This window comes from Cavia porcellus, unplaced genomic scaffold, assembly GCF_034190915.1.
Source record: "Cavia porcellus strain 051 isolate PalLab524CR breed Dunkin Hartley unplaced genomic scaffold, mCavPor4.1 scaffold_8, whole genome shotgun sequence".
Lineage (NCBI taxonomy): Eukaryota > Metazoa > Chordata > Mammalia > Rodentia > Caviidae > Cavia > Cavia porcellus.
In genome coordinates this window covers 72,712,914-72,725,483 of record NW_026947491.1, presented here as the reverse complement: position 1 = coordinate 72,725,483, position 12,570 = coordinate 72,712,914, and the positions used below count along the sequence as shown (strand labels likewise).

General features: G+C 35.4%; 1 protein-coding gene across 2 annotated transcripts in view; it reads right to left on the bottom strand.

The window, feature by feature from the left end:
- Positions 1 to 12,570, bottom strand: part of Acss3 (acyl-CoA synthetase short chain family member 3) — a 168,342-nt gene that overhangs the window by 29,907 nt on the left and 125,865 nt on the right. The window lies entirely within an intron of this gene.

Genomic DNA, 12,570 nt, shown 5'->3' with positions numbered 1-12,570 from the left:
AAATTATGTCCTTAAATTATACACACAACATACACAAACATATATCCAAGGAATTAAATGGCAAATCAACCATATTTGAAGTAACTCAAAGATTTCATAAAATCCATCTTTCTAAGTATATAATATGGATTCCTTCTTCCATGATCTCTATCATTATTTATCATACATTTGTATCACTTTAGAAGGATGGGATCAATTTATTGCTACTCTTTACCTTCCAGAGTAATTTAGTTTATTATTCACATTCTATGGATGGTGGCTCATCTGACATCAATAACAGAAGATGGACTGTTGTACTTTAAAACATGGTTCCTAAATCACATTCTGTTGCTTAAGATGCTAAACTATGTGGTCACTGCTGAGCGTAATCTCCAGGTAACCAGAACCAGACACTCTCATTATTTTAACAGAGTTAAAACAGTTTTATATCACGACAAAAATGGAGAGCTATTTGATGAAATGGTATTCTGAAATCATGGAATGTCCCCATCTGTTTACTTCGAAATGCAATCAAAATACAGAATAAAATTAAGGTGATTGGAAGAGTTAAGAGCACTTTCCTCTTTTGTCTTTTTGAAAGTGTTTAATTCACCTTAGTGCTGCAAAACTAATGTGAAAGAAAACAGTAGGGATGATGACTGAAATCAGCTTCTGAAAAGAGGTATTTAAAAGGAAGATGAACAAGATGCATGAGTTCTGATCTGCACAGGAACAGAAGCTACCAGAAATACTAGGACAGGCAACAATCTACTCAAAAGGCTTCCCTTTCAACACTGGTGGGAAGTAGCTACTAAAGTTAATGTAGTTTGGAACTATTTCTTGTCAGGTTAGTTTACCAAGAGGGAAGCTCCAATCATTGTAAAGTTCAAACTCTCTACAGTTCTTAATACGTGAGGCTTCCACAACTTAACAAATGGTTCTAGAATCCATAAATGAGTCACCAATAAATCTAGTGCACGCTACTGGCCCTAGAACTTGACAGTTAAAAGAAAATGAACAAAAGATGCCTACCAACAACAAAACTCGAATCACAACATAGTTCCACCCAGCTCAGTGCAGGCTCCTGTAAATGCTGTCAACCCTCTGTTGTTCTTATCCCAGCAGGAGAAGGAGGGCGGGCAGAGGAAGTGAAAATAGAGTGTAGTCTCAGTAAAGACGCAAGAGAGGATCAGCGAAGCACTGTCAATAGTCACTGGTAAGTTGATAAACACACCTCCAGAGATTTTTAAGCTTCTTTATATAGTGATTACTCACTCACAATCTTTTAACTTTCAGCTGTTTTTGTTAGTTCATGAATATAAGACAGCTATGAGTGGGGCATGGTGGTGGACAATCTGGAAAGCTGAGGCAAGAGGATCACAAGTTGGAGCCCAGCCCAGGCAACATAGCAAGATATTGAGTCACAATATAAATTTAAAAAGGATGTGGATGTAGCTCAGTTCAAAGACTCCCAATAAAATCCCAAAAAGATTTTTAAGAGAACTAAGTAGGATTATCCATTCATGTTATGTAAAATATATTAAATACGTTTTTGTTTTGAAGATTACTAATGAAAGCATCTTGTTGACATTATTCTGGCTGTCATTTAGAGTAATAGAAAACAAACTATTACTAGTGATGTGCAGAGAATAGAAACAGACGAAATTGCAGCTCCTAGGAACCCAAAAACTATTAATTAGGACAGATGAGAAAACACCATGATAGTTACTTTGGATTCCTCTCTTTGTACTTCCAAATCCACATAAGCATGTATACTGCATATGTCTTACATGTTTATGCACAGACATGATAAACACCACGTTTTGCAAGCTGGTCCAAGTGCAGCATAGGTTTCCAAGCTAGAGAAAGCCCCCAGACATGCCTCAGTCCTTAAACAGAATTCTAAGGACCCCCCAAGTCTCATTTCAAATATTTTCTGAAAACATCTGCTTCACAGCATTCAGGCTATAATTAACTGGCTCACAGTTATTTAGGGAAACAAGAAATCCAGATGTCATGCAGTGATTGGGAAATAGCTACATTAAACAAACCAAAACAGTCTCTTTGAAGAAAAGAAATTGGAAACTTTACTGGGAGAAATCTTCACAAAGATATCGACCCTAGAAACACAAAATGCTCATGAAATCACCAGTATGACTTCTTCAGATCATTGACAACCAGGAAAAAGATGGCGAGATATTGGAAGGTATGAGGAATGCCAGACTATCACAGTTGCACTGGTAGCTGATGGAGAGACTTTCATTTTTTTCAAGGCCAAACCTTATAGTACTTTTATTGTCTGTTACAGTGAGACATTACCTGTCTTAGTTACTTTTCTATTCACTGGGCAAAATGCCTCACACTCCCAATTTAAAGGAGGAAAGGCCTTTTTTGGCTCACAGTTTGTAAAGGTCTCAGTCCAAGGCAGCATGGCAGAGGGGTGTGAGAGGAGAGTGGCTCACAGAAAGGCAGAGAGAGAGAGAGAGAGAGAGAGAGAGAGAGAGAGAGAGAGAGAGAGAGAGAGAGAGAATCAGTGGAGGAGGGAGACAGAGGCTTCCAGACCAGCCCCAGGGACGCACCTCCTCCAATCAGACTTCAGCTCCCAGCAGCACATTAGGATTGGTCCACTAGTGAGTATCAAACCCCATGATCCAATCACCTCCCAACAGCCCCATCTCTGAGCACATGAGGCTTTGGGGAAGACATCTATTTATAAACTACAACATTACACAAACGAATTTTTCTTCAAGCTTCTATTGGGAAAAGAAAAGAGAAAAGAACTAATAGACATATTTTTCCAATACATATTTTGCTACGTTCAGTGTTAAGTACTTTCTATTTATATTGTTGTGTTTAATCCAACTACAAAGCAATAAGGAGAAAAAAAGGAACATCCGTTTACACAGGAAAAATATTGTGACCCACTACAAAAATTTTAAACAATTTTTCCTAGCTCACATACTTTTTTCAAAGGTGATGAACAGACAAGTAAATCACTTGTGAGGTTCTCAGGTAGAAAACAGAGTGAGTAAAGAATAAGTCACCCAGATTATGTCAAAGTAGATAAAGAAAAAGCTATGTGACAAGCAAGGACTCTAGCCTCATATTTACAAATGGAAGTGGCAGTGGTACAAACCACTTATTAGGAAATATTCACTGAGCAGCTGTTATGTACCCTGCACTATTGTTAAAACTGGGGACACAGAAATAAACTCAAGAGGCCCAAATCCCTACCTTCATGGACTCACATTCTGGTGGAAGACAATATATAATATATAAAATAAAATACAAGTTATATCACAGAATGATACAGGGTAAGGAAAAAGAGAAATAATGGACAGGATCTGAAATGTCTTGGGGCGGAGGGTGCAATTTTATATTGGTTGAAGAGGAAAGTCCTTCATGAGATGGTAACATCTGAGCAAGAGCAGAGTGTGTGTGTGACACACACATATCTCAGGGAAAAGAATCTTGGAGGAACAGACCATGAATACGGTTCCTGAGGAAGGTTTATTCTTAGAGTACTTAAGAATAATTGGTCAAGCCTTTATGACTGAAGGAGAATACAGAACAAATTAATAGAAACAAGGTCAGAGAGGGAGTGAGGAAACATTCCTTTATGACTAATTCAAAGTTGTCATAAGACCTTAAGGTTTTAGAATGAGTCATGTTGCAAGCTACTAATGAGAATTTCTGAGCAAAAGGTTAATGAGTCATAACAACATGCATATACTTTATTTAAACATTTGCACGCAATTCAGTTTTTATGGTCAGGCTCATTTCGTTTGGGCTTCCAGATAGAAGGAGAGGAAGTGCAGAGACCAACTGCAGCTATATTATAATAATTGGTTAATAGATTCCTATGACTTCCTGAAGAGCAAATATCAATTCATATGAAAATTTTCAAGACTGGAAGAAGGACAAGTGCCCAGATAAGTGGTGAATGTGAGACACATTATATGGCTAGGTGACCCACACAAACCAAAGACAGATCATTTTGTGATGTATCTATTCATTTTTACATAAGTTAGTTAATGTATAAAAGGCAACTTAACAATTCTTACAAAAAATCTTTAAAATATACATATGTTTTAACTTAGTTATTCCACTTCAAAGAATATATACTAGGAAATGTTTATAAGAGTGTGCAGTGACAAGAATGTCCTAAACAGTATTAATTATCCAAAAATAGGAATTATTTCATATTAAGGAATAGTGCAAGACCATTCAAATACCACAAAAGAATGTCTACTGGTAGAAAATAGTTTTCACAAAATGTTGTTTAGCAAAACATTATAAATAAAATGTACAACATGATCGGTAAGTAACATAAATTGAGCAACAGTATACGTCTTGGCAAGATACACATTAGACTACTAATAGAATTTATTTCTGAAGAGTGAATAAACAGTAAATTACGAAGAGATGAAGAACTATGTTTACAACTTTGAAATCTACTGACAGTGGAAAAGATGGCCATAATTCATCGAAATGCCTCCCATCAAGGGGTGAAATTTGTGTACCCTCTCATTAACCTAGGCCTGCTTTTGGACTACTCTTAACAGCTAAGGGAATTCTGTGTCATTTCCAGACTTGGACTTTAAGAATCTTCAAGCACTAGCGAGCTCTGGAACCTAGGAGCCATGGTACAGATTTAATCCTCTACTTTGGATCTTCCAAGCAGCTGTGTGCATGCACGCCAGTCAACAACTTTAGGTGACACCAACCTTCCAGTCACCCTCAGGCAGGAAAGTAAAAATTTTCAAGACCCACTGGGTCAGTCCATTCACTGCTGAATACTGAGTGAGTTGTTTTTATCACTAACATAGAGACATGCTCCTTTCACTGTGCTACTAGGTTAGAGAGTAACTTTTTAAAATATATAGTAATAGATACGTGGAATACTTGCCATTGAAATATTGTGAAATCTTTAAAATATTTAATGTAATTCTCAAATAGGTTTGAGTATGCAGTAACATGAAGACATTCTTCTACATTTGGCTGAAGTCAGGTTTTTTCCTCTGTGATTAAACATTATTTGTATCATAAGAACAAACAGTCCAGTTTCTGACATTTCAAGTGCAGGAAAATGCTTGTTGATTAGTAAATATAAATTTCTGACATGACTGTTGGCATCAGTTCTCCTTAGTAAGATTAGGGATCTTAAAAAAATTAATAGCAAATCACAGAATAAACTGCAGAGAAGGAAAAATAGAAAAGTTCAAGAAGGGAAACACTGTGTGCTACTGTTTTAATTACATTAGAAATTTTTCAGGGGTTGGGGATTTAGCTCAGTGGCATAAGTGCCTACTTTGCAAGCATGCAGCCGTGAGCTCGATTTCCGAATTTTTCACATATCTGAAATAATAATCAAAGGTCAGTCCTTCAGTAAATGTTGGTTGAATACATTCTACTCACTGAAAAACATTTCTTTATGATGGAAAGATAGAAGGAAATGTCAAATAGAAATAAGAACATCTTAAAGGTTCAGAAATGACACCATCAAGGGGCTGCACACCACTCAGCAGAGCAAAGCCTGGTTATTGCAGTGGATTAGGGAAGATGAAAAGTGGCAAAATGAAAGAGATGAGCAGAGGCCGTGCCTTCCATCGCATGTTAAGAAATTAGATGCCAGTCCAGAGCAACAGGAGATATATAACCCTTGGCGGGGCCATTTGCTTAAGATTATTCTTTAAATAATAATTTCTGCAGTGCAAACTGAAGCACTACGTTAACAACCCCAACCCAGTGCAGCATTTCAGTTATATGCTGGCAGCCTGGCACAGGTGATGGAGAGTAGAATGTAAGACCAATCCTGAGTTATACTCAGGATTGAGTTTTAATGATTGAAATACTGGAGAAAACCACGTAGAGTAAATTCAGGTTAATGCTTTGGGTCACATTAGTGACTACACACACACAAAAAAGGAGACGTGAGTAAGGCCTAAAAGAAAGCCACGTTGGCAAGCAGAACTGCTCTGCAAATAGGAACCTGTGCTGCCTCTGGCAATTGGCTATTCTGCCCCAATGGTGGTTTAGAAATACTACATTTAGGCAATGTGGATTTAAAAATGGGCTGCCCAAGTTGAAAGCGAAAGTGTGGGACCTAAATCAATACAGCAGCCCTTTACTGCTGAGTCATATTAATCGTAGCATCATGACCAGCAGAGAGGCAATTTGTAAAGAAATTCTCTCTCTACCTCTGAATCTATACAGTGAGCTATAAATAACTTGAATGGAGGTAGCAAAAAGAAAGCAGAAACAGTGAACTATAAACTGGTGAAATAAAATCAGTTGAAATTTTGTATTCAGGAAGTGGTACGTCTGTAGTTTAAAATACTTAATGCAAAGCAATTTAGCTTTTTGTATTAGAAGCAGATCATTAATTTAAGATATGAGCCAATGGTCTGATCTCCTTTACCACCATGCTGAGGATGAATCAGTGAAAAACCCCCAAATAACCAGCAATTCAATGAGATTAAGAATGCCAGGTAAATAAAGGTATGACATAATACATATGGAAAGAAAGCATTTGGTCACTTAAAGCAGTCAGAGTTCTGATTCTGATGTTAACGAGCTATCTGACTTTAGGAAATTAAACTTTTATGGCTTTCAAAATCCACTGTCCAAGATGTTAAAAAATAGTCTTTATGTTCATGAAAGGATATTTACAGAAAGAACAGGAGAAGGGAAGTGTTAACCATAGACCAGAAATGCCATTAGAAAGTGTTTATATGTTTCATGATCAGAAGATAAACACTGACCTTTGGCCAGTACATGACTGAACTAGGATCTAAGCATTTTCTTATTAGGATTCAACACCATTTTTGACTATACACATTGTGTTTCCAAGGAGCACAGTCCCTTACTGTTTTCCAAATTCAAAGTGACAGCAAAAGAGGAGAGGATTTGGGGAACTATTTTGTAGGGCCAAAGTGCTCCAGTCCAGGAGCCTGTCATGCAGGGGATCGTATTTCCAAACAGTAACATTCCTCAAAAAAAGGCTTTGAAACACTTCTTCTTGTAGAGGTATATTAAAAACATGACATACTGTCAGACTGAATATGATCCTTGTCAAGGGCAGGAGAATTAGAGTAGATATTTTAAAACCAAACCAACTGCATTATTAATTGATTTCCCAGTAGTTGGTCCTTTGCCAGAACAGATTCTCTAATGTAATAATGGCCATACATAGTGATGCTATTAAACAATTACATATCTCCAAACTAATTCATATAATTATATTCAATAAGAATCAATTTGATTTTCCTTCAACGTTTCAATACTATAAAGGAGAAAAGACTACTGCTTGGTTTCGAAATTCACTTTAAAGTGGACTAACAATTGTTAACAGTCACTTACTTTCAAAAAATAGTCTTTTAAAATGTCTTACCTTTCAATCTTAGACAAAAGATTACTCTTTTCACAAAGTGAATCCACATAGATTATGTCTAGACTTCCGTTTCTCAAATTATCTGTAAAATCATCCACTTTAACTACTGTAGTCTGCTCTAAATTAGAAAATTCACTGTTATCCAGCAAGAGTGATGGCATCAAGAGTCCTATTTTTTTCTTTCACCAGATGGATACTGTCATAGCTATCTTAGTTGCTTTCCTCTCATTGTTGAGGCAAAATACTTGACACGCAAATTTAAAAAGAAAAAAAGTTATTTGGCTCACAGTTTGTAGATGTTTCAGCCCATAGTTAGCTGGCTCCAAGGCAGGGTGGCCAAGGAGAAACAGTTCATGGAGGGCAGACAGTAGCTCCCTTATATCGGATCTAGGCTACTGGGATGAGGTTGGTGCAAACCAATCAGTGCACTGATTTAGTAATCACCCACCTTTAATCCTACCACCCTATTTCTATCACTGCACCATGAATCAGTCACACACTCTAGATTCAACCAGCTGTGAAAAGGTCTCACTTTAATTGCATGAAGCTTTAGGGGGATATAAGACACAAGCCACAAAGTAGCATTTCTAGCTACATGTTACAGAGATGACACATTTCTGTGCAAGTCTTTGTCTCCAATCACAAATTCTTTTGCTGAGCTATCACAAATATCTTTTCTATGAATAAAAGATGAATTTATTTCTGGCCATTACATTGTGAAAAACAAAAATGCATCAGACAATAGCAATTCATTTGTACTACTGAAAAATTTTTTGCACTCTTTTTGAAAACAACATAAGGTAGCTCCTGGACAACCACATGACATGGTCATGCTGGTCCACCTACCCTTTGAGACGTGCAGTGTACATCTGCCACTAGTTCTGTCCATTGTCTGTGACTGTATGGAAAATGTACTTTAAAGAAATTCTACCAAAATAGCCCAAATTTGATTGACTCAAAAATCACAGAACAAACCTCAGAGAGAAGCAATGATACAATGTTAAAAATCAAAATTTGGACGGCAGGATATGATTGCAATCCAAATATTTTGCTTTCACATTTGCAGCCAGACTAACACTTACTAGTGGCCTTTGGCACCCAATTCACGAGAATAGATTTGAAACAATTAAAGACACAGCCTGGAAGGAAGATACTTACTACTGCCTCCCCTTTAGAAGAACCCTTGCAATAAATTTCAAATGATTTTTCATGGAGCACAAGCTAAGTATGCTTAAAATGGTAAACTTGTAACTGTAAACTAACAAATTTAAATCCTTCCACCATAAGTATATCAATAAAAACTCATGGAAACAGTATGTCTGCAAAACCAAGTGTAACAAAGAAAAAGAATGAGCCAGGAAAAAAATGAGTTGGTCTGATACACTACCTGTCCAATCTTCAAATCCTAGTTAATATTTTTGTAATCAGTTTACCCAGGAGGAATGAGACAATGCAATACTTGTATCTATAATATTTCTCATAGATATCTCTGATTAGTGTGATTGCAGTCAAAGTGTAATCAATTATTTTATAGTTTTGATTCTCATTATATATATAGACACAAACGCATACACACACACACACACACACACACACACACACACACATATATATATATATATATATATATATATATATATCTTTAAAAATATTTTGGGCTAAAGAATCTTCTCCAGATATACTTAAGGATAAGACACTAATTCAGTCAGCCTAACCATTTTCTGTTGTTAAAACTACTGTCCCAGTTGTCTCCCCCTGGTAAGCATATCCTACCAAACTATGCAAAAATAAGGACTGTCATGGCAAGTAGCTGTGACCCAATTTAATAATATGGTGTTAGTAAGTACATGCACTTCAGAGTAATGGCTTGTATTGAAGAACTGACATAGTTGAAGTTTGCAGAAGCCTTTGGGTCCACTTTAATAAAATCCAGAATTTTCAAATTCTTCCCCCCAAAAAGAGGATTTAGACACTATAAAGACTATTATCACTCCTGAATTACAGTCACAGATAAAAACACAGTAGTTCAATCAATAGGATGAGAAATATACTGATTACCTCAAGACATAATAACTTTACGTGGATCAAGGAAGATAAAACAAAATCAATACCTTATATCTCCACCAATTTCTCAACCTGTTAGACAAACTATAATTTTTTCTCATTTAAATTCCTCCTCAGGATTGGTAGAATTCTATGATGAATTTTATTACTGCATTAAAGTAATGTCAATTATGATATTAACTAGATATAAAGACAATTAAAACATTTCCTTTTAGATTATTTTTTTTTTCTGATGGAAGCTACACAGAAGATGCTTAGACAAAAGGCAGAGAAAATCACAAATTCTGTGCATGTAAACTCTTCACTAAGGTGTCCTTCAGAAAAGCCATTGTGTAACTTGACTATTCCAGGTTTATAGTCATTTTTTTTTAAGTGCAACACTGGGGATTGAATCCATATCCTCAGTCCTCTTACATTCTGAGACATACTTTCAATAAGACACTAACTGTGGTCTTTGTACAGCATCTTCCCTGAATGCTGGGATTACAAGAATGCACGATCGTTCCTGGCCTGTGCAGTCATGGTCTGTAATTAACCTACTGATGGAAAGAATAACTAGAATCACTACATGGGGTTAAATAACGTTCAGAAAAGAATGCAAGATATTTTGATACAATCTTTTCTAAATAAATACCATGTCTTATTTCAAATAGGAAAAAAGGTGAAAAGGAAACATAAACTTCAAAAAAAAAAAAAAAAATAAGATCCTGGGTTTAGGTATCAACGATCAGTCTCTGAAATTTAACAAATTTAAGATATGTGAGCACAGGTGCTGATTATTTTAATATTTCCTATGCAGTCAATGTTTTACCCATAAAATCTTTGCCTATACCTATGTCTGCAAAGGTTTTTCCTAGTCTATCTTCTATCAGATTGTTTTAATACTTAATACTTATGTATATTAGTTCATTTACTCACAAGAAAAAGAATTTTTTTGCAGTCAACTTGAATCAGAAAAAAATAATTCTTACAAAGGACACCATGCACTGTGCTGACAGTTCTTTCCTTCTAAAATTGTACTTCCTTCTGATTTCTGGAAAAGCTCCTCTTACTCCTAATAAAGATCAGTAACAGTAGAGAGCTTTTTGTGGGGATTATACATTGAAGACAGTGAAGTTCTGACGTCTCTTTTTCACGTATGAATTTATATATTTTAATGGAGTTATTATCTAGTCTCTAGTTTTCCTTCTTAAATCATGACTGAGCACCTTCACTTCTCAATTTCTATGAAAAAAAAGAAAATGAAAAATGTAGTATATAAACCAAAAGTTTTCAATTATTATGTGGATAAATTACAGTGAAGATGAAACACCTCGGTGAAAAGCAATTCAGTTTTTATCTAGATTTATGAATCAGCTAGATGAATCAGCTTTCTGTCTAAACTTACTAATACCAATTTCTTTCATGAAAGCATTAAATGATTATGTTATTACAATCCAATACCAGATCTCCACATTTCAATGGCCTTGAATAGCCAGTCTTCATTAAAAACATTTCTACAAGTAGCGTAGAGTGTTTTGGTATGATTTCAGATGCTCCACATATTAGCTCTCCATCTAGAATCTTAAATACTATTTATTCCATTGTATAAAAATACATCTTTTTCATCCATTCTGCAGTTGATGGGCATTTTGGTTGTTTCCAAGATTTAGCTATTACAAACTGTGCTGCTATAAACATGGATGCACATGTATCGCTGTGACATGACCTTTTCAGTTTTTCTAGGAAAATACCCAGGAGTGGAATAGCTGAATAAAATGGAACTTCTAATCCTACTTTTTGGAGAGGCTGTGGGGGAAAAACGAATGCTTCTCCATGTAGACTGGTGCAGCCACTGTGGAAATCAATATGGAGATTCTTAAAATACTATTTAAACACACAACAGTGTAAAATTAATGGATCAAACAAAGACGTAAGTCATCAAGCCTGTTATTGCTAATACAAACTACACTGGATAACAAAAGTAACACAATAATATTAATAGATTAACTTAAGAGAACTTCCAACCAGTCACAAAAGCCAATCATTTTTATTGATAAATTTTAGTTGCTTAATATACTTCTTGCTAATTTCAAATTATACATCATAATTTCATAATAGCTCCTTTGTACACACACACACACACACACACACACTGTTAGTACATGTTTGCATTACATAAAGAACACATTCATCATGGATAATTTGTACATGTATATAACATCTCAATTCTCACTTTATCCCTTTCCCTTCTTGCCCTTCTAATCCTTTCTCCCTTTCAAGTTTACAAAACCTCTGATGTATTTTCATGTTTTAAATTATTTTTTCTTTAAATCTCTTTTCTTTTCCTTCCCCCTTTCTCCTCTCCCTGTCTCTTGTTCCTCTTTCCACTTGAACAAATTCTTCCTACTTCCTAATAGCTATCCTCTTGTTTTGCTCACTTTTTATACTTTGGATTTCTCACACAAAAGAAACAGTGCAATATTTAAATTCATGTGTGTGATTTATTTCATTTATAATTATGCTCTTGAAGAGCATCCATTTACTCAAAAATTTCTAAGGTTTATTTTGGGTAGTACACCGCTGAATGTAATAAAGTTTATACAATTCCCTTATCCATTTATCTGTTACTGGGCATATGTGCTATATGCAAGATTTAGCTATTATAAATTTTGCTACTATACACATACATATATATGCATGTATCGCTGTGATATGATGATTTTTAACTCTTTCTGGAATATATTTAAAAAGAAAATAGCTAAGTCAAATGGAACCTCTATTTTTAGTTTTAAGAGAAATCTCTATGCTGATTTTCCATAGTAACTGTACCAATTTATATTCCCACCAACAGTAGAGATGAGTTTCTTTATCCCTACAGCCTCACCACAGTTTGTTATTGGTTGAACTCTTGATGACATTCATTCTTTCTGAAGTGAGATAGAATCTCAATGTTAGCTTAAATTTTTAAAATGATCAGTGTTGTTGAACAACTTTTCATGTATTCATTGATTATCTATACCTATTCTGAGAAGTGTCTATTGATTTCAGTGCCAATTTTTGCATCAGATATCTAAATTTGAGAATCTATTTTTTAAATTCATTATACATTTTAGATACTAGTCCCCTAAGAAGTAGCTGGCAATGTTTTCCCC